The 24313-nt window shown below is 35.4% G+C and overlaps 1 protein-coding gene across 1 annotated transcript in view; it reads left to right on the top strand.

Annotated features, from left to right (window-relative positions):
* Nucleotides 1-2105: 2105 nt before the first annotated feature.
* The window catches only part of TENM4 (teneurin transmembrane protein 4), a 1208276-nt gene continuing 1186068 nt past the window's right edge, over nt 2106-24313 (top strand). Inside the window, exon 1 of the mRNA XM_066175594.1 lies at nt 2106-2124. The gene's annotated coding sequence lies outside the window, so the exon portion shown is untranslated. The remainder of the gene's footprint in view (nt 2125-24313) is intronic.

The following is a 24313-nucleotide window of genomic DNA, read 5'->3' as shown; positions in this document are numbered from 1 at the left end:
AGCCTGGCTTCATGCACTGACAAGATTAATTGCAGACCTCTGAACCTGATATGTTTTCTTAATATCCAACACAGCTCTTACTTTCCTCATTCAGGCTGAAATATGGGGCTTGCTCTTGCATAATTCAACACCAGTCTTCTCTGTGTGTGGCACTGTTTTTAGTCATTGTAAGTGCCTACAAATTACTAAAGTCAGTGATACGATGCACAGCAGTTTGCTTAGAGTTATTTCAGTGATTATGGAAAGAATGAAAATAAGCTTTTTTTCCAAACTGTCAGAACACTGCGGAAGAGACAGCAGTCATAATTTCTAGAATAGTACAAAACTATTTTTCCAGGATTTTTTTTTGTGCATGTCCTCTTTACTCAGTGGGAAATAATACAACACGTAGATTCCACTCTCTGGTGTGGCCCAAGTTCACTTCACATCTGCTAATTGAAGTGTTCCAATATTTCTTCTGGAAGCTGATGCTTTACATTTTTAATTTATTTTTTTTTCAGATAGTATGCTGACTGAATATGTTAGGTGACAAAAACCACACATATTTAGAAACTGCCTGTTACATAGTATATGAAAACACACTACCAAACTAATTCTCCTTAGCGGGGATTATTCCAATACTCTACAATGGTAAAAGAGCATGGAATAAAAGAAAAACAAACTTTACTTCTGTGAAATATATCCAGCTTTATTAGCCTGTAAAATAAGGATTACAAATGTTCATGAAGACATAAGGCCCAAGTTTATGCTCTCTGACTGAAGGTTTATATTGAAGGTACTGAAGACGTACAGGGGCACAGTAGCCACAGGATCTCTATAAAGTAAGAACCAAGAGGCATGTATGGACAAGAAGCCAGCAAGACAACCAATGACATGAAGCACATGGTGGAAATTTGGGGAAGAATATTTTATTTTGAAAAAAGAAGTCTCATTTGGAAAATTTTAATTGAACTTGGGTAGTGTTTCCTCAGTCCCAAGACAGTGATGATTCAGTTTATAAAGCTTAAAACAATTCTGCTCCTTGGTCTCTAATATTCTGGTATATTCTTCAGTACATGATCCCATTTTTCCCTTAATCCTGCAATGCTTTCAAATTAATAAAATAGTGTGTGTCCTCTGTGATGAAAAGATGAGCGCAATATAAAGGAGCAATTCATGAAAACTGCAGAGTGTTGTGCTGAAAAAGAAACTGGGTTAGAAAAATTTCAAGGTGATACCTGCTCTGAAATTGGACTTGACGACCTCCAGAGGTCCCCTTCAACCTAAAGTGTTCCGTGAATCTACAATTCTCAGTTTGCAGGATTGTTCCAAGAACATTAAAGACTCCTAGGTAGACAACTATATGTTGAAAGTAGTGGAAATTTGGTATCCCTATCCCATGGCTGTTCTTAAAAATCCAAAAAGTAGTACTTTGCTTATATTTTTCATGAATCCAAAGTCCTTAGAATATCTTCATTGTAGTGATTTGAAGTTAAATTAGAATCCTAAGTGGTTTGGTAGTAGCAGATTCATTTTTAAGCTGGTTGTTAATTCTATGACAACTTCCCTCTTTAAGAAAATATAAAGTCCTCTGATTAAATAGGTCAATTCTGATGGAAGGTTTATTTAGTCCAGAACTGAATTTGCACATCCATGTGTAACAGACAGACAAATGAACTGCTGTATTTCAGCCCAGAATAATCAATTCACTGTTGGAGAACTTAACACGTCCATGACCAAAATGGAAGTCTTAGATGTGCATCAAAGAGAGGACAGTCTCCTATATCCATTTAACCATTGCAGAGATCTATTTCCTTTTGTTTTTTTCTTTCAAAGCTTACCCTATTTTCTTTTAAAGTAATAAAATTGGATTATTAGGGTTTTTTAATCAAGTCCCCTCCTGTGCAACATACCAAAACAATCTATGCCTCATAGGCATCTGTGTAGAGATGGCAGATGAACACAGTGTTCTGGATTCCAGTTTGGGCTATTTTATGCTATTATTGTCTGAGCATGATAGATTCCTTTTTCATATGATTTATAACTTGTCATTACAGGACACTGTAGTCCTCCAGACAACATTAATCTATTGATGATTCTGAAGTGAAGAAGTGATTGATACAGTACCAGAAACTGGTGGCATAGGTAAGCTCTTCTTTTCAAACCTTTCTTGCTGAAATGCATAGCTGTACCTAGACTGGGGTCAAAAAACTATCCAAACTTCTGAGGCTAAGAATACAAAATTTCATTGAGACTCTAATTTTTTTTTAATTTTTATTTTTTCAGATAAACTTATTTTTAGTTTTTTAAACTTATTAAGAAATATTTTTTAATTAAGCAAAAATATTTGGTTTTATAACTTTTACCAAATGATTTTTAGTAATTAAGATTAGTGCTTCTTAATTGATTTCTGCAGAGGGCAGAAGAAAAACACTAAATGTAAATCCAAAGAGATGCCATTCATCAACAATTTTCATGCTCATATCTGGTTCTGCATTTCAAGACCCTTCAGAGATACTATGTGAAAAGCTGAAAGGGGCACTACATCTAATTTGACTGCACTGAGATTTTAACTTATTCCACAATGTAACAGACAAAAAAACCATTTACTTGTTCAAAACATGACCTAATTCAGTGACAGCATTGCTACATGTCTCTAAGCTCTATAGATGGCGTTATCTTAAAATTATGAACATAACACTGAAAGACAAAACTGGGACCAGGGCAAGTTTGTGGGGATGTAAAGCTGCTATCGAAAGGGTTAGGAGCTTACAGTGGGAGGAAAAGCCAAAATCAACTCCATTTAGGAAAACTATGAAAGGCATCCCATAAGCTGTGTCCCTGCATACTGTCCTCATTCTTCTGTCCATTGCCTTGTTGAGATCCTAATCACACATAGCACCACAGAGCTACAGCCATGTTGTCACTGCATCTAGCACCTGGAGTATTTGAGCCTTGGATATGCTGCTGAGATTTTGGCTTTTGTTGATGATTTTTTCTTATTCTCTTAAAGACAGTTTTATTTACACTCTCTTCAGAGTTCAGGTTAAGTGTTCGGTGTTCACCCTTTCTCTGCTATGTGAAGTCAAGTTCTTGGTAGCACTATCTGTCCATGCAAAGACACATCAACAAAATAGTGGGTTGGGGATGTGAATTCCAGTGTTTTCCAGTATGACTAATTTAGGAATGAGAACACATTCAGTTTCCATTTAGCTTTCTTTAGGATTTTTGCATTTTTTCTCTATCTCTCTTAGCGCAAAGATTTTAGAATTCACCTGGGGTGATTTTCTGAAAATGCAGAAGTATGCTGAAATAGAAAAGTACAACTTTCTTACATGGTTTAGACCAATATGATAAACATGATGCAGAGAGATTTAATCACTATTGCAATTTTTAAATTTAAATTATTATTTTTTACCATTCCTATAAAAAGTATCAAAATGATCCTTCACATTTTAAATCAGACAAATATTGGCACTAGTGTTATAGTGACTTTCCGGCCATTATCTCAGTCTCATGAATATACGTCTTCTGGTATCACCTTGTGTGGTTTTTTTTTTATTATTTACTCAAATATTTTGTGTATTTTATCAGTTAATTCAGGTTGGTTCTTATTCATTAATTACATAGGTTGATATATTTGGTGGAAAAATTCAGCCTTAGCACCTGTAAATCATATATTCTTTAAGTGGATTTGGTTAGAACTTATGGATTCTATTTGATCTTCACCACTTCAAACAAAGTCAATTTTAAATGAGAAACATCTTCAAAAGGAAGTAAGAAGCAAATTACTACTTTTTTTCTGTTTGTTGGTTGTGGGGGGTTTTCTTAAATAAACACTAAAACATATCCTCTATTTTGCAGATTATTTTTTTCTGAAATATATCATTTAAATTCAGCAGAATTACTTTAAAATGTAAAATTAATTGTGTTCTAGGACCTATTGAGTTCTGAAAGCAGAGTTTTGAAATTCTAGTGCTCTTCTATGTATTTAGAAATTCTCTCTCTTGACTTTTCACATGCCAAAGAAAAAAACTAGGCATGAGTGAGCCACTTGACTCCATTGCATTTTGAATAGGAAAAATGGGCAACAGGATAATGAACTTGAAAGATTCATACCTGAAACGAACTTGAAAGATTAACAAGTAAAATGTTCAAAGGAAGTGTTTATTTTTCAAATTAGTTCATGTCTCTGCTGAAGACATGGCAAGCAGAAATATATTCGTTTCTTTAATGCAAATAACTTGACATTTTGACAGCCAGAGAAGCCAGTCATTCCTAATGAAGCCATTGATCAGTACCTCTTCAGCATTTAGTACTTCAAAATTTTTATCTGCAGTCAAAGAACATATTTCTAACTAGAAAACTTAATGAAGAATAAATGTTTTTCCCAATGAGATCTAAGACAGTACTGTGAAATTTGCCTTGAGAAAATACAGAAAAGTAATTCAACTGTGAATTAATTTATGAATTAAAATATGTCAGAAAAGGCGCTTTTATCACATCATATGTCCATCTTAAACAGCACATGTTGAACAAACCTCAGCACTCCTCTTTATCTTCAGGTGTGACAGTGTAGTAATAACTCTCTGTCTTTGCATCATGTTGTCCTTAATACGGAGAGAGCTTTTGGTAATTACAGTCATGCCATCTTTCCATGCTCCTTGCCTTTGTGTGGTAATGTGCTTATGGTTGTGCCTGCCCTCCCATCTACTGGTAAAATTAATTGTCACTATGATCGTGGTACACAAATCTGGAAAAGAAGGTGGATCCTGAAAGAGTAATGCAAGAAAAATGACAGTTTGTCTCATTAAAAATGTTACTACTTACTGTTTCTGTAGAAGCCAACAGCTCATAGATAATTTGTGTTTTCACAGAGAGTGGTCTCTTCTTAAGAGGTATTTGGGTGCTTTCCAGGGTTGTGACCAACAGATTTTTTTTGGAAGTAGGACCTATTCTGGAAGTAATATCCCAAGTACTGTGAATTCTCAGAAGATCAGTACTGATAATCTTTTGCTTTTAGTCATTCACATTGGACTTGTCAATTTATTCGTGAGGACTATCATCATCCCTTATGCACCACTGACAAAAAGGAGGTGCAAATACAACCAGAAGCTTGGATTTAGGACATAAAAAACATACTCCGTTGTTTTTCCTTTTTTGTTATAGGATAGAAAGGAGGGTTTAGCTGTACTAACAATTAAATTCTCATTACAAAATGCAATGTCTGGACTTCAAACTAGTTTCTTTCAGATGGGAAAGATTTTATTAGTTGCAAATGAAAGAAAAGTAATTAGTGTAATTTGTGCACTATACGCTGATGCAGTTAAACTGTTTTAATACCGATTAAACATGGTAAAACAAAATGCTTTGTTAAATTAAAGATAAATCTGTTAAGAAAGAAATAGACAAATTTAGCTCAGATCCTGATTAGACTTCTGGGTTTATCCTAACATATTTTTACTTTTAACTTTGTGATTGTCAAATATCATCTGTAACAACCCAAGTTGTGACATGCATCTTCAAACTAAAGGCACAGGTTTCTTTCTAATCATCACTACAGATTAATAAAACTATAGTAAATAAGATGCCTTGCAGTCAGTGTATCTATATTATCCAGAAGGGCAAGCAACCCTAGTATTAAGAGATGTTCCCTTGGGAGAAGAGTCAGTGATTCAGTGATTACGTTCAGTATAGTAAGACTGAATTACTTTAATCACTAAATAAATTACCAGAGTTAGAGCTATGATGAAAATTCAGGGTTGAAAATAAGGAGCTGGAATAGCAATGAAAGAAGCTAAGTGAAGTTAAAGCAAAAAGGAACAATATTAGAGGTGTGTTTGAAAAGGACTAGCGGCCCTGGCTAAGACCTACAGTCATGACATGGGATTTGGTGATGTGTTTCACCTCTGGAAAGAGATTATAGCAGTTTCATCAATGAATGTTTGACACTTCTAAGACAACAGATGAAGCTGGATGCTTTAAATCAGATGCAAGCTGCTAGAGAAATCCATGGTATTGTACAGAATATTTGTGAAGGAGATGAATGTTTAATTTCCTGCAGCTTATCTGTTCAAATATTTCTTTTTTTTTTTTTTTGGTGTTATGCTTTCCCACATACTCTCTTATGTGACTGTCATACTTTATACAATAATTTATCAGTGAATATTGAAATGAAAAAAAGGCTAATAAGTAAAAAAAATTGTAAATGTCAGCATTTATTTAAGTGACAATGGTGTCAATTGGGAAGTCTGGAATTAATCCCGTGCTGAAGAGTGGCAACACTACATTACTTTTTTCCCCTTATTTTTTGTCTTTTGAGATCTGACAGTATGTAATAGTGACTCATATATCAGGAAGACTTCTGCTCTTTTCAAGTAAGTAAAAAAAAAAAAGAATAAGGTAACTGCTTTGTGAATAAAATTAATGAGAATAAAATTAACTTGAACATTGATGAAGCAAGCTGGGTGAATGCAAACATATGTAAGTGACTTATAATTACACTTGAGTACTCTACCCTTTGACTCTACCATTCTACAAAAATTCTCATACAGTCACTGCACTGTGACTGGTGATGAGGATGTCCCAAAGGGAGAAAGATGTCAGGGACTAGACTAACTGTAATATTTTTTTTCACCTTCACTACTCTGATGCAAGTCATGAACAATATTCATTTTGAAGCCATTGCTATTTTTTATGCTCTATCATTTCCCCCTTACAGTGTCACCATTCGGTTTATGTTTCTTGAATTTGTCAAAGACAAGACTACAGCTACAGAAGTAAAGCTGAAACTGCATCTTTTTCTAGCAGATATAATCTCCTCTGCTGCTATGGGAAAACACCAAAGCTGCTACACTGGAGATTTTTGTTGCTGTTGTTGTTTGTTTGTTTGTTGTTTTGTGGGTTTGTTTTGGTTTGGTTTTTTGTTGTTGTTGTTGTTTTGGTTTTTTGGTTTTGTTTTGGTTTGGTTTGGTTTTGGGGTTTTTTTGCTTTTTTTTTTTTGTCTCTTGCTTTTTTAGTTTTGCTCTGTAGATTTTTCTATGTCTCAGTTAAAGTTGTGGTCACATTGCTTCTTTAATCCTTTCTTCCTCCATGGGAATGAATTGCATGGATTTTTTCAATTAATAAGGACTGGATTTATTTTACATTTAGAGGGATGTGTTGCATTGCAGAGCAGTACTGAACATGTGGCATTACCATAATTTCCCAATTTTTTCTTTGCATTCTTAGATCTAAGATGTTAAAGTGGGAATCTGATGCTTATCATCTTCATTCTTAAAAGTCCAGAGGAGATATGGGTGGAGAAATAGAGGGATCAAGAAAAATATAGAAGTGGATTCACATCTGCCTTCTACCTCACAGAGTTTAGATTGGGCCAGGGAAATAATATGAAAGAAATCTGTTGATACTTTATGATGATTCTGAAGACAAATCTCCAGGGACACAGATTTCCAGTGCAGAATGTCTGGATTTTAGGCGCTGAGCCATGAGGGAGGAAGAAGAACACTGTGGGGGCACCATATCACAGTGGGAAATGGAAATAATGTCTGCTAACAGATGTGTTCAAGGGCAGGCTGGATGGGGACCTGAGCAACCTGGTCTAGTGGAAGGCGTCCCTACCCAGGGCAGAGAGGATAGAACTAGATGATCCTTAATGTCCCTTCCAAACCAAAGCATTCTAGGTTTCTATGAATCTGTGTTTTTACTGGATGGAAGAACTATATTACTCCTATTTGCTCTGACAATTCAGAAAAATCCATTCAGTTCCTTAGGTGATGCAAAAGTGCAGGGACTTATTTTGAGATCTCTTACTGTCTAAACCATAATTAATTTTTTTCAGTCTAGTCTACATTCTTTGCAGTCAGCCACCAAGACACAAGGAAATCTAAGAAGAGACCTAAAAAACGCTCTTCTTGTTTCTTCTAACCACTGTTTTAACTTTTTTTTCAATATGCAACATTCATATTATATTGTTTAAATTGCCAGCTAACCTCGGAGGTAGTGTTAGGCAGCACCATTCTGAGCTTGGAGTATCTCTCCAAATGCCTTAGAACATATGGAGGTGAAATGGTGACCATGCTGTCATCCTGGGTACAGTGAAAGCCATTATCATGCAGCAGTGGAGGAGCAAACGCAATGCTCATCTTTAAATCTTTAGACTGGTGACAGTCTAAATTCAGTGCTGAATGGTCAAAGCATCATTCTAGAAAAAGAGTTAGACCTGACCTTTGCAGACAATCTTATCTTTTGTTAAGATGATCAGGGAAACATGAACATCTGTGTTAGGGAAGGAAACATAATTTTTGCAATCTCTGCTGGTAGATTACTTGCAGTTAGAATGACTAATAGCAGGATGCTGAGTGACTACATATCATAGCCGTGGTGAGATGTGTCTGTTTCATGTTCTTGTTTTTATTGCTTTATTCAAAATATAGTAGGCAAAATAATTGAATTTGTTTGATATCGCTGAGTCAGAAACACTTCTTTAGCTGTTTATTTACTTCATTTCTTAAACATAGTCATATGAAACAGAATGAAAATATTTTAGGAAGAAGTGCATCTATCTCATTTTGTTTTGCACGCTCAAGCCATTTGATGCTGGAGCAAATTATCCAACCCATCCTCCTCTATGTCTTTGCAGAGGAGGATGCAGAGCTGAGTTGGGCTTGTAAAATAATAATATAGTTCATGTTCATGTGTGGGTTGATCAAAATAAATACTTTTATTTTTATTCTTGGAAGATTTTATGCTGGAAAATGTCAGATCTCATATGATATTCTGATCTATGTGACTCTCATATAAACTTGAGATTATTCCAGAGAAGCTATTAAGCTTGACATAAAGTCCTCTGAGATCATAATTTGGCTCATCTTCAGGTGTTGAGTTTTTCCTGCTCCAAAATTCATAAGAGTGTCATTGACTTACACAAGATATCTTGTGATTTCTCCTTTAACATAAAATAGAACCGCACAGATATTTTTAGTGGAATATTGGTATGGGAAAGCGAGCTCTTAATGAGTTGCTCATGGCCTCCATACCAAAGGAAGCTTACTAGCAGAAAGATGAGTGGAATAGCTGCCAAAACTCTTAATGTGGTCTGACTATTCTGTTTTATACAGTCAAATCCCATACTTGATTTACTTTGCCCATACAAATTCTTCTCCCCCAGTTTTTCTATGGCAACTAGTTACAATCATGGAAAGGTAATTTATGTCTGTATAGGAGGCTGATGTCAACCATCAGCAACAAAAGTGGCTTTAGCAAACTTGTGGATACATCACAAATATACACTGGAGCCGATACCAGGTGTACTGGGTAATGCTGGGGCATAAAACAGCATTAGTTGGCCTGGGTTACATCTGAGACATTGAACCTACATATTCATACACACTCACATGTGCACGCATGATTGCCCACCCTGTGCCTGGATTTTAATATTTAAAACCTGGCAACCATGCTGAGCAGCTTCATTTATTGATTGTCCCACTTGTTTCCATCTGGAAGAGATCCAGTAGGGTAAACTGAATGAAAAAAAACCTTTCTCTAATAGAAAGCTAAAAAAATTATTGAAAATGTTCCATCAAGAAAAGTTTGCATTGAAAATCTGTTTTCACTTTTGTTTTGCTAGTAAACCAAATATTTAATTTGCTTTGATCTTTTTTTATTTTTAATTGTCCTAGGAATAATTATGCTGAAAAGAAAGAGAACTTGAAATCTTGCATTGTTTCTAGCATGTCTAGTTACTTATTCAAAATGAATAGGAAAGTTATCATGAAAAAAAATTTCAGCCCTGCTTTTCTGTGGAAAATATTTTTCCACAGAAATAATATGGAATTTAAACAGAAAGTTTACAAATTATTAATAGAAATACATACCATCACTTCTAATTTCAAATGATATGAAATTGGTTTTTCCTCACCTTTCTTGGTTTTGTGCTCTCCTTTTTTCTTTCTCTTACTCTTCCTCTCTACCTCTCCTTGGTTATTTGATGTCCAGGGATTAGGGTAAAAACAACCCACCAACAAACAAGCAAAACCACAAAGCATCAAAAGATTTTGTAAAGGAATATCATGAAATTTAAATATGGAAAACAAGTTGCAAATGTTTTTACTCTTTCTGGTGGTACTTCATCCAGCATGCAGGAAAAGCAGAATTTTATTGGTTTGTTTGTAGATTCTGCCTGTTTATTTCCCATTTGACCCAAAGGCCAAATTTGTTATTTATACCTTGGGTTTGACGATGGAGTAGCCCAACTCTACTGAAATAAAATTCTGTTTAACTTAAAATACTTTAAACAATAAATATCAAAATATAACAATCTCTTCAATATTACACACAGTAATAGTTTGCTATTAACATATTTTTAGTAATAATTTTGTTAATCTTTGGTTATGCAATGCTTTTGGGGCAAGAGTATAACTTTTATTGACTGATCTGATTTATTTTCTTTTCCTTGGACTCTTCTTTCCATAATTAACTGTCTATTTGCTTTTAGGTCCAAATAAGCATTGAAAGCTTTAATTTATTTAACACTATAGACGCACTTTTTCCTAGCAGTTGAAGTGAAGAAGACAAGTGGCAGTCTCTCCAGAATTTATACTTGTTTTTCAGCCATTCCTGCTGCTCTGTAAAAACAGATTTGCAGATAATCCAGATTGGAGTCAGATATTTGCAATTTAGGAAGAGAATAGAAGAAAAGAAACTATACATAAACCTTGAATGTAAGTAGTAATATACTGACTTTTGGAGTATGCCCACCACCACTGCCACAAATGCTGTGAAATCTCCATTTTATCAAAGTTTTGGACAGAATTGTGGCCAAAACTACATATTAGTCTATATAGGAAAAGATGAAGGAAAATTGATGTTTTCTGGTTTCTTGATGAGCATAAATTTAATATTTCAGTACTCAACTCTGCTAGAAATAGGTAGATTTTTTTTTTTGCCGTTATCATTTTTATGTCATTGTAATTATTTTTGACAATGTACTATCATCCAACCTATTCACAATATTGTGAGCAGTATCATGATAAATGAAGCCTCTTTCTTGCCATTCAGGAATGCCGATTAGCTCTGGAACGGACTGTTTAAATGTTTATAGGTCAGCTGAAAGCCATTAAAGGAGTTGCCAGATAAATCTTTTAAAAGTCTGTTTTCATTTATTTACAATATGAGCAAACTTTAATTAGTGGGACTATTTTTCTCTGTTGGGGAAAAAAAACTATATTTCAATAATTGATAAAGAATGAATACTCCTACAGATATTTTCAATCCAAGTGGTTCAGCAGCTTTCCAGAAGAGTTTTTTTCTCTCTCTGACATTAGAAGAAAGTCTCCTACTTTCATAAATGGCAGTGACCTTATCCTGAGAAATAAAGCCAGCAATTGAAACTCAGACTGACCATTGCTAAATGTATATCTACTGAAATTTGATGAAATAAGAAATATATGAAAAAGCTTGTATTAGGCACAGACTTAGGTTCAGACAAACACTGTGAATGGGATATAACCTGTTAAAAGCCCGTCTGTATCTCATCAATCAGTTTATTTCCATTTTCCATTCCCACCATGATAGATCTGGGCTAGACATCAGCCATGGAATGGAGGCAAGGGAAAATGTTCCCAGTGTCAAACATTGTCTAGCTTTCACTTGGAGAAGAAGTTCAGAGTTACTGCCCCCTTTCACATTTTCAAAATATAAATCTTGGAAGCCTTATTGTGAAGATTTTGGAACTGATACTGTGTTTAGAAAACAGAGGATGAAATCTAACATAAGTGTTTTGATAGCAGAGTTTGTATCCCCATTCTCCTGTCTTGTTTTGAAGCTGGCCTGCATAACTTTTCCTCATTAACATTTTTATTTGTTTGGTTTATTTTTTTTTTTTCCTAAAGCTAACATTCTAGAATGAAAGGGATCACGTAATATTTCAAAGCCTTTACTGTGACATTAAACCTTTGAACTACTGTTAAGGAAATTATTTCCCTAAGGCTAAATATCTGAAAGGTTATTAAAAATTTAATTTCACTATTGGTACCTAGGCTAAAAAATAATAATATCAAAACACTACTTAAAACCTTGATTGCCTAATCTTATAAATCCCATTGCTCCTTAGTTTTAAGTAAAGCAGAAATTACTATTAAAAATACAGAAATTTAATTTTCATAACAGGATTTCAGAAGAAACATGGAGATGCTAGGTCCTACATCTTTTATGTTGGTCGAAGCTGCACACGTATCTGTGACTGATACATGGAGTCAGTTTTAAAATTCAGTTCTTTTAAAACGGATTTAAAGAAAGTGTATTTCACCTTTAGGGCATGAACCCACATAGGAGGCCATTAGTGGGAATACCTGAATATTCTGTAAAGGGGATATAGGTGTTTCATAAAATGACAGAATGGTTTGGAGTGGAAGGGCCCTTCAAGATCATCTAGTTCCAGCTACACTCCCATGGGCAGGGGCACTTTCTAGTGGGTTATATGATCCCAGGATTAATTTGAAAAAGAGCTTCATGTTAGGCATGTAGTGTCCCTTGACTTGCCCCATAGAGGGTAACTTTCCTGTCATTACCTGAAGGCTTTTCCTGCTCTCTCTGACATTAGAAAAAGTCTAAAAAAAGCCCCTAGATTCTAGACTACTAACTTCTTCAATCCAATGAAGTACTTTCAGCATGAGTCACTAAGTTCTGTCCTCTAAACCCATACTTCCATTCTGCCAGGGGTTTTCAATACTGCTCTCAATCATATACGAAAACCCTTCTCTGTTTTCAGAAATTTACTTTTATGGATGTTGCCTTTGGTTTATGGCATTAGGTTTAGTGTGGCTTCCAGGATTTTTTTCCTTATCTAAGATTTTTTCCTTGCGATTTTCTGTGGATTTCAGCATTATTCTCACTGCAGAGTCGTCTGTACTCTTCATGTATCACCTGTGAGCTGTTTTTTCTAAAACAACAAACCAAGAAGCAATGTGCTCAGACATCCTGAATGTGGGGGATATCTCTTCACTTGTCTCTTTCTATCCTTCTTTCTTCCCAATATTCTTATTCCTATAATAGCTGCACTTAACAGTGTGCTACACTGTGTGCTAGGTGACTTCATACCCTTTTAATGCCATAGAGTATGAGCAAGTCTCAAGTGCTCTGGACAAGGAGTGCGGCTCTCTTCGGTAGATGTGCTCTTGTGCCCACAAAGGTTCTGCATGTCAGTTTATTCCTGTCTTTTTTAACAACCTGAACCATGCAAAAACCCCTTTTTTTAACAACCTGCACCAAGCTGCAGGGAGTGAGTAGTGTTCTGGAGGTCTGTCATCCAGTGGAGCCTCTACAGGTAGGCAGAAACCTTTGGAAATTGAGCAAAGGCAAATGCAGAGTCACACATCTGCCATATAAGTTAGGAACTGACTGGGGAAAAAACACCTTTGTAGAGGAGAACCAGGCTCTAGTTGTGGAGAATCCACCAGCCATCAGTGTGCTGTCTCAGCAGGGAAGGCCAACAAAACCATGGGCTACATTAATAAGAGCAAATCCATCAAGGGAAATGTCTGTGTCCCACCATTCAGACTTGTGAGAGGACATCTGACAAAGTTTGTACAGATTGGGGATTTTCAGTACAGTGGTGATATTGGACAAAGTAACCTCCAACGTTTCTTTCAACCTAGATTACACCTTGATTCTATGACTCTGTTTCATCTCCATCCTACCAAAGGGTATCAGGACATACAGCACAGAAGGTGACCTAAAAAACTGAAAATTATTACTTATTCTTAACACTCGTTGGTATACTGTTGTACTTATACAGTTTAGGTACAAAGAAACAAATTGTTTATTCACTTGTTTGGGGTTTTTTTCTAGTGAGCATCTTATTAGTTCATGCTAAACTTCTCAAACTTAATAAACTTTACCTATTTTAATCACTAATACACTGTATTTCCTGTCATATCTTTGCAGTAAAATAAAATAATTGGTAGAAGCTTGTAGATGAAATTATTCTTTTCAATGTGACTTTGACATTTCAGAGATGAAACATCACAAGAATAAATTAATGAATACGTTGATAGGAATAAAAAGAATAAATTAATGAATAAAGGTATTAGAACAAGGCCCACACAGAAAAGTATACATATAAGACAAACAGAAACATTTAAAATTACAACACACATACATTTCTACTCCACTGTTCTTACTCTTATTTTAAATCTAAATCCAAAAACCAAGGATGAACTAAACCCCAACCTATATGTAATATTATATTATATATTATAATCTCTCATATTATACATATTCTGTCAAAACTGCTGATTCTTCTCTTTTAAAATCATTTTTCTATGACTGAGTGGAAATACTAATAGTTTGATGCATAGTGTGGCATTCTATGTATGTCTAATCATTTTGTCTGTCTGTGCTGGGGTTTGCATAACAGCTTGTCCAGCAAATTATCAAGCTTCATGAGGAGAGAGTAAATTTGTCTAGATTTATATTACATATCTTCTGATTTATTTTTTTTAAAACACAAATGTAAGGAAGGAAGATTTTAATTAAAAAAATAAGAATGTTAGGAACACATTTTCCTTTCTCCAGGATTTCATGGCTATTCTGAATATTAATAGAAAGGCATGGATAAGGTTTATCACTGTCATTAAATAAATGTACTGTGATGTTGGTGTCTGAACATTTTGAGTAATCTTAACAAAGTCCTGAATTTTTATCATGGTTTTTCAATAATTTATTTTTCTAGAATCATACACAGGGATTTTGTTTTGTTATTTTTTGTGTCTTTGCATGTATGGTAGTTTTTTACCTGATCCACACTGACCATATAGATCCTGTAGGGAAACCCTAGAAGGATACCATATTTTTGCATCTGCATAATTTCATATAACTTTTCTAGTTCACAAGGTAAAAACAGAGTTGTTTGATGTGTGTGACACATAAACATTAAGTTATAATAACTTTGGCTTGATATGTTACTTGAAAAAAAAAATCTTTCATTTTCTTAAAGGATAGCAACTTGTCAGAACAGAAAGGCCAAGAACGAGACACTGTGAGAATATTAACTGACATGAGTTTACCTCTGTGGCTTTGCCAATTAGTGTGTGTAAATACCACTTTCTTGAGAGACTAGAAGAATGAGAGACAAACCCATAAACCTATCATTCATGAAACAAAAAACTCACATAAATAAACACCTCCTGGAGAAGATAGGACTGGTCCATGAGAGTAATGCTATTTTTACTAAGTCTGGAGAGATGCAGGACTAGTAGTTCAAAGGTCAAGATTTTCCCTAGAACGGGTAACTTTGTCAGAAAAAACTTATGAATTTTTTCCCCTATCATATTGGGAGCACTCAGGATATTAGTCAAACTACTCTTCATATGGACTAACAATGCTCAGGCTGTGAAGAATTCTTACAAATATCTGTTCTGATTCATTCATAGCCTAAATGTCCTACTCGAACTCCTCTGAAGTAAACCTGTACCTTTATTTAAGGTAGATTGTATCTTCTTGAAAGATTTATAGTCATTGATAGTATTAAACAGGGAGTCCCAGGTGTTATTTCCTTGTCAAAAAATGTGCATCCTTTCACTTATATACATGTGTTTAACTTTACTTTCCAACTGCTAGATATTACCAGTACTTTTTTTTTCCCTCAGTTGGTAAAATAAAAGAGAGTTGATTGGATATTAGAATGAAATTCTTTACAGTGAGGCTGGTGAGGCACTTGAACAAGCTGCCCAGGGAAACTGTGGGAGCTCCATCCCTGGAAGTGCTCAAGGCCAGGTTGGATGCAGTTTAAGAAACCTGGTCTAGTGGAAGGTGCCCCTGCCCCTGGGGGAGAGTTTGGAATTAGATTATCTTGAAGGTCACTTCCAACCCAAACCATTCTAGGGTACCGTAAAAGAATAATCAGCTGTCAGAAACCTCTTTATTGTGGAGGTATATTAGCAGATGATACAGTACTAGGTAATTAGAGTTTAACTATTAAATTAAGGTTTTCAGTTTCTCATTGTGTGTTCACCAGTCCATTGTGTGTTTTTCTTTTTTTTTTCTCAAACCTTTTAAAATGTTTATCACACTCATTTATATTGCAGAATTTAGCAAATTAGACAAAGTCTGTTTTTTAAAGTTTACTGACTGTTTGCGCTCCCCACATATGAAGATGCTGGGATCTCGATTACTTTGAGGATGTGACTAATATGAATTACTCATAAACAACCAATTTTTCATATGCCTTACAAGTGCACTATATCGAAATAAGACATTTTCCATGCTTTAATTACTTTTTCATCTAAAAAAGTTGCCAACCATTATTTTCTCTTTTATTACACACAATTTCTGAATTTAATGACTGACATAAAGCTGAGACCAACCTCTGAGATAACCTACTTAAAACATTCTCATTGCCTAGTGGTTCCCCATTTTAACTGACATTCTGAAATGTAATGATTTATTCCACTTGATTTTATATTTTGCCATTTATATTATTTTATTTTATATTATATTTATATCCTGTAAGATTCTATGCAGCATTTTTGTACAGACTAAACTTTCACTCTTATAAAAGGCAAAAATATTGTGTGACAGTATGTAATATCCTAAAACCCATTTATGCAACTTTGATTTCATTATCAATGCGAGTTTTTGCTGTTGACATAACACATTGTTTTATCTGATGGTACATGAGACTGTATTGAAACTAAATTACCTAATGAATCCTTATTTATCTTTTTCTTAGATACTGCCATGACATCACTTAATTTCTGGTTCTCTCAGATCTTTCAGTATTGTCACACTACAGATTAAAATTCAGCATCATAGATTCAGAGATTTCAGGTTGTAAGAAAATTCGTGATCGTTCAATGGAGATATTTGAATTGATCGAATTGAAAACATTTAGTAGTTTCTCTTTAATATACATCCTGATTACTAATGAAGAAGAAATATTTCTTTTTCAATCAGAAACATATAACCTGGTCCTTTCTAAGATTGCATTTAGAAATCCTGTTAACAGTCTTGTTTTTCTTTTCCTTTGAATGTTCTTTTATTGCTGACTCTTAAATGTGTGTGAAAGTTTGAGCGCTTGCTGAAGGAAGAGTAATTTATGTTCTGATTCATTCTCTATTGTACCTGTTTTAATTAATGTTGTACAGATTAAAATTTGGAAATCAGATTAGAATTTGATTATGAAAACTGGTTTGGAGTTTACAGAACACAATGGAAATATCTTTCTTGAAATAGATGGACTTCAGAAAGAAAAAATCATACATGACAAGGAGCGGTTATGAGATCTGTGGAATAATCATCACCAGTTTGAAGTGCAGCAACAGGTGAAGAGATAGAAATAACAATCAAGACTGGTAATAGTCTTTAGTCTCTGTAAAACGAGTCTAATTATGTAACATTTTGATATCCTGTGAGGTGGAATTTGATGAACAGGAAACTGCCTCCAATGCACTGTCATCTGCTGAATACTTTGCCTTATTCTCTCTTTCGGCATCTAGGAGAAGTAGAGAAGAAGAGATGGGTGACACCTAGACTTTATCTGTGGGAACAAAATAGTTCCCTAATCATCTTTTCTAATCTGTAATTAGTGTTTTAAATAGAATTGAAATTGCTTCAGAGAAAACAGAAATTAATACAGAGAAAGATATTAACTGAAATGTTACAATTCATTACTAATTTTTTTATCTTTTTTTTTTTTTTAAATAAGTGATAGTCTTAAATGTTTTATTTCCTGAAGCCTAAACAGGTAATCCGAGGGATTAGAGAAATCACAAAGAGTTGATTTCTTCCTTGCCAGGTTTGGGAGCAATCAGCTGCTGTAAAAGAAGGTCTTTTGCAAAGGAGAATTGTCAGAAACTAAAACCCATACCGGGTTGACCTCCAAGCTTCAGTTTCTATTTTATCTGGAAGAAAAATATTCAACCCCAGTTTAAGAAAAAAACATTTAGAATATTTGCCCCCAGAATAATGTCATCTTGCTGAGTCTGCAAAGAGTTTGGAATATCATCTCAGAGAGCCTGGACTATTTCCTGGAGTTATGAATGCTGGAAAGACCGTTCCAGAAGTAATGAGAGGAAAAGCAGATATTTACTAGTCTTCCAACACATGGATATTGACTGCTGTAATGTTCAACTTTGACATCACCATGTCCAAACACAGAATTTATTTTTTTCCTTCTTCAAACCTCTGAAGATGAACACTTGTAGATAAAAACAAGTATGGTGTCCCAAATTCCACAGCACACTCATAGTCTTACTGTGCTTAGGGATGCACCAAACCTCAACTGGGACTATTTCAAGCTCAAATTTTATATCAATTACATTAAGTCTACTTTTTCCTATAGAAACACATGAAATTCTCACAACTTCAAGCATCCACTCTTTGCAAACCGGGTTTTTTTTTTTTACCAAAACCTCCTAGAGGATGAATTTTATTAAAAATATTTGTTTGCAGTTTCCAGCATTGTTTCTAGGAAGATTTTCCTGTGAGTCTCCATTAAAACTCTCTTATCCATTCATCTCACTCAACCATTTTACTTAAATTGAGCTTCTCTGAGGTCTTGCAAACTAGTTAATGTTGGTTTCAGTTTTTCAAGATTCCATGATGGGAATGGAATGTATTGCACATCAGAGCAGCATTGTTTATTAGACTGAGTTTAAAGGACATGAGACAAACAAGAAAATGCAATTGGAGTACCTGGTGAATTGCACACACTGGAAAAATTATTTGCTAGAGAAGATTTAAGTCCCAGGAATTCTCATTGTTTCAAAATATTTCAAACTGGACTGAGCAGTGTTTGAAACAAACTCACTGGAAACAGGATGATTATGTGATGGAATATGTTATTATGGAAGTGAGAATTGGTACCTCCTAACAGATGTGTTTATGGGTTTGTTCTGCTGACCAGGGTCAAATCATATCAGCAGAAAATTTGAGTGATTTTTCACAGCTGCCTCTTCATTCCTCCAATTAAAAAAAAATAAATTAAAAAACCCCGCAAAAACAGCAACACCATCACACACACACACACACACAAAAACCCCACCAAAAAAACCAAACAAAAAAATCCAAACTAAAAAACAAACAAACCTACAACAACAAAACCCCCCCATAAAAAACCCCAAAAAGGGGAAAAGATCATAGGCTTGTTCACAGCCTCTCTCTTTCAAAATACTTGGAACACTCTTGCTATTTTCAGAGTAGAGACAGAAAAGAAGGTTTACATCTGTAATTTTTTCAGCATTCTATTGGCACCATAGTGTCATTGAGATTTCCAGTATTAATCCTGAAAGAAATGCACTTCCACAGAGAGTTAGTTTTCTCATACATAGATCTGAAAGCATCCTTAGTATGGTGTTGATTGCCTACAGGGAGAGAAAATTTAGCTACAAAACCCAGCAATCTTGCTATGTCCTCATTAAGATTGACAATCATCAACTTACACGCCTATCAATCATGAGAGTATTCTTGGAAGCTTGTGGCATTTGATCCTTCTGCTGTTTTTTAGGAATAAAAAAAAAAGAAAAGTTTGATATAGATTGTGAACTGATCCTCTCCTCTCCTCTCCTCTCCTCTCCTCTCCTCTCCTCTCCTCTCCTCTCCTCTCCTCTCCTCTCCTCTCCTCTCCTCTCCTCTCCTCTCCTCTCCTCTCCTCTCCTCTCCTCTCCTCTCCTCTCCTCTCCTCTCCTCTCCTCTCCTCTCCTCTCCTCTCCTCTCCTCTCCTCTCCTCTCCTCTCCTCTCCTCTCCTCTCCTCTCCTCTCCTCTCCTCTCCTCTCCTCTCCTCTCCTCTCCTCTCCTCTCCTCTCCTCTCCTCTCCTCTCCTCTCCTCTCCTCTCCTCTCCTCTCCTCTCCTCTCCTCTCCTCTCCTCTCCTCTCCTCTCCTCTCCTCATTGAAAAGGCAATTTTAAATAAAACATCCAACTTATTGGTTGGTGACCAGGCAGTGTTCTAGAAAAGCAGGGTTACCATGATGTGTGGTTCAGGTGCAGGGACAAATGGACTTCCAATATTTTAGGAGGCTGAAAAAGAAAGTATGAGGCTTATCTTGGGGCCCTATAGTTTTACATCTCCACAGCTTCACATTATTCTTGTAGCCAACTTGTTAATTTAGAACATTTGAATTGTAGACCAACTTTTGTCTTGCACTTCATTTTAGATGACAAATCAAATTAACAAATTTAAAATCAAAATCAAAAATGTACAAATTTCAGATGTATTCCTGAAACAAATCTACCTATCTCGATTCTGTCTATAGAATGCCTATTGAATATCCATCAGAGAAAAAGTGTGATAAAAACCCTTGGGAACTGTGCACTGAGATGTGTGGAAAAACATTCTTCCCTTAGAATGTATATTTAGACTCACTGCTTTGTTGCCTGTATTAAAGGTCCTAGTTAAGTAGGCAGAAGCAATCAGACTCTTGAGCAACCTAGCTGATGAAGAGTTTTATCATTTATACACCGTAATTATATGTAAGATATCATGTCAGGGTTTACCTTGAACATAGGAGAAGGATCATGGTTTAGTAAATGGATAATAAGGCAATAAGCCTTGTAATTTGTTAGCTGAGACTTGTGCATGGAGTGCATAACAAAGGATGTGTTAGCATCAACTGCTCTGATGAGATGGCTGTGAAATCAAGCTGTGCTGACACCAAACAATTTTAGATACTTCCAAGGCCAAGCTCTGATAATGATACTTGGGTGACCCTCAAACCCTCATTAACGTTTTTGTGATGTAAACGGAATGCTTAGCCAGTATATTATACTCTAATATATTCCGTATATATCCATAAATGAATATGTATGGTTTGAAACTGTTTTCCTAACAACTTGTTTCTGCCAGCCCAAGGGATTTTGAGCATGGGAAATTGTTCAAGGTTTTATGTTGTTCAAGAAATGCTTGCCTGACTTCAGCAAACAGGAGGGTGAAGGCTTATATCTTGTTTAAGTTTACTGTACAAGCATGCAGTAACTTGTATACTATTTACTAAAAAAATTTTGTGTATTTTTTAAAGGGACAGACCCAAAAAAGTGTGCCATGAGCACACCATTATTAACAGGTGGTTTAGGGCATTTCTACTTCTCATTAAAAATTTTTTTTAAGGTCTTGTTTTCAAATAATCTCTCTAATTTTCATATTCTTTTCCACATTCCATTGTTATATCAATTCTTATTCAATTAGCAATAGCTTATTTCTCTTGATGCCTCTAAATGTAAATATGCTATTCTTAAATTTCCTGCTTGATGTTAATCCTTTCAGATTAGTATTTCTGGCTTTTTCTTACACAACAAAAACCAAAATTCTTTCTGAGTTTTTTTGGTTTTGATTTCTTTATCCTTGGTATCTATTTATTTATTTACTTATTTTTAATGTAACCAGAATGTTCTCATGCTAACATTCCCTCCTGAAACTGCATATATTAAATGCTTCAGATAGCATAAACCTCAATACAATAGTGATAACTAATGGCAATTAGTTTTTGTGGACCTTGCTATTACTCTTCCCAAAAATAATATTTTCCCCAAAGATTTCTGGCTAGAGTTTTGAATCCTGCGTTCTACTTGCACCTTTTTATTTTGAGGGAAGATAGCTTGTTTGAGACCCAATCATCAGGACATTCCTATGTCCTTCTGTTGCATTACTGACGTAAGGTGAATATGTCTCCATGAGAGTAAATCAATCAAGTCTCTAAAATTAGATGGGATTCCAGCCCCCAAAGCTCACCCTGGATGAGGAGCTAGGAATAGGAACCATACTGAAATCCAATAACTTTGAATACTTCTCTGGTCAGACCAGTGAGACACATAGTAATAACAGACCACATTACAGACACATGAAATATTTACTAAATTTGCAAACACCTTAAATTGGTTATTAATTACACATCTTTGAAGCTGACCAAGGGTACACTCAGCAATCCTGTAAAATGAGGGCATTTTTTGGCTATGAAGCTTTATTACATATTCACCCATGATTGCCAAATTCTTCTGCTGGAGTGTCATTGAACTTCTACAGTAAACTGTGACAGGGCTCTGCCAGTGGCCACTCAGATTTTAGGGCCACCAGAAGGATTCAAGATTAAAGAGAAAATTATTTTGTTTTACTTAGGACAACATAATCCATACTGGTCACCTGCAGAAGAAATTAAATGCTCTAACCACTAAATGCTTTTCCATTTTTCGTCAATATTAGATAGTTTTATACCATGGAATTATCCACAGGAAAAAAAAATTAACAATTTCTGTGACTGATGGCCAGTCATAGACTCAACTTTCATGTTTTGTAACAACTTTAGTTGCTTATGAAGAGGTAGTTATCATCTTGTGCTGTGCCTAAGAGTAATGAGGCTAGATGGCACCCATCTGACCCCCAAATTATCTGTAATTTGCCAAGAAGCTTAGTTTTCCAGAAAGACATAGGTAGTTCCAGATTTGGCAGATGTTGGATGTTCATTTCAACTTCTTCTGAAGAGGTTTCTCTCATAACTGCATCATCAATTTTTGTACCCTTCCACAATTCTTTTCCCAGCATTGACTTATATACTGTGATTGTTAAAGTTTGTAATAGCTCTCTCAAAAAGTCCCATAGCTAAATGAATATCCCTCTCCTGTTGCCCTTGACTTCAGTAGCAAATCTCCCTTTGACTGTGCTGTCATATAGGATTACACTAAACTAGAACACTAATTTCAACTGGTAATCAAAAGTATTAGTTCCCAGATAAATTCATAGTAAGACATATTAGCAACCGTCTGTAGTAATCACATTCCATTACCAAGGGAGTTTCAGATAATGGAAAGTTTAGTCTCCTTTAATATGTGTCAAGTTTTATGACACATTAGTACAACTGATATTTTAGCAGCTTGTCACTAGAGTAATGAATTCACAAACTAAACTTGCTTCATTTAATGAAATTATATAAATTTTTTTTAAAAAATATATTGTCTCTTCCTTGTCTTATTTCTTTGCCATTTATCAGTGGACACCTGTCAGGTAAGGTATGTTGAAGATGAGATGTCTGTGGCAAGTTGCTCTTTTGTGTCTGCACAATATATTCAGACCCTGACTAATGTCAATTGAAATTTAGAGGAAGATTGCTGTTGAATCAGTCTGTCAAGGTTCTGACCACACCTTTATGTTCTGCTCTTCATACAAGTTTATGCGTCTATCATTATATACAGAAAAAGCTGTGCAAAAGTGTCTTGCACATTCAATCCATCCCTTTCATGCCTTCTCCTCATACACCAGTAGGAGAGAAAAAGCAGAGTGAGACACAGGCCACAGCTCTCTGCCATTGAGCAGAACAGTAGATAGTGCCCTGGGTCTGCTCCATGAGATGGCATTGACAAGGTAATGAGGAGGCAATTGGCTCTCAGCACTCCTCTGTGAACTTTGGCACAATCCAACTCCATGGCCTCATTGTCTCATTTCCTTCTGATCTCAGGAAGTGAATGAGGGCTCCCTCTGTCTGGAGAAGTGGAGAGAAACCACGCTCTTCCTGGTAGTTTAATACCAAGATGCCAGATGACTCTGGTATCTCTGTCTAATTCTAGATTTATCTAGCTACCTGCATGCAAATGAATAAAAATCCCTTGGAAACTTAAACAGTTTGCCTTAAATGCTGGCTTTTTAGAAGGGATCCAACATTCTGCGTACTATCTTTTCTGAAATTGTATTTTTTATTTGACTTTTAGCTTTTTTAGTGGAACAGAGTTCCTCTGAACTGACACATTAACTAGTCTACATTATCTAGTCTTTAAGTGAGAACAGCCCTGTCTGGGCTCTGTCTAAACAATGTGTGCCTTTCTGCTGTTTCTTTAATGGATTTATTTTGTTATTATTTTAAACTGTGGCTCTTTTTGTTGTTTTTTTCAAACCCTGCTGTCCCTTAAGTTCTTAGCAGCCCAAATATGAGGGTCATTCACCCATCTCCTCTCAGCCACTCTTCATCTTGGATCAGGCATGAAGGTTTTAAAAAAAAAAAAAACAAAACCAACCCAGTTTAATTCTCAAGGAAAAATCTAACTTTCTGGGGATAGAAAGCATGTTGAGCACTTGCAATACAAGCAGGAAAAAGTACTGGGATTTGTCAGTAGTTCAAGGACTTCTGCTTCTACTTTGGGGCCCTGCCATAATTTATGTGCAGTAAACACAAGTTGGAGTTGCTTCTTTGCCTATAACTTTTGTGTCTCACTGGGAATGCTAGCTGATTTCCTACCTTAGCAGGCAGCTTTGCTATTTATTTTTGGAATAATGGAATGGGGGCAGCAGCTCTCACAGCTGTCATAATTGATTTTTCTTCCCTCTCCAAACAATCATTCATTAGCACTAAATAAT

This window comes from Chamaea fasciata, unplaced genomic scaffold (assembly GCF_029207755.1).
Source record: "Chamaea fasciata isolate MVZ Bird 193981 ecotype frontalis unplaced genomic scaffold, bChaFas1.0.hap1 SCAF_2, whole genome shotgun sequence".
In the NCBI taxonomy this organism is placed as follows: domain Eukaryota; kingdom Metazoa; phylum Chordata; class Aves; order Passeriformes; family Sylviidae; genus Chamaea; species Chamaea fasciata.
Note: the sequence above shows the minus strand (reverse complement) of the source record. Positions and strands in the feature narration are given on the sequence as shown.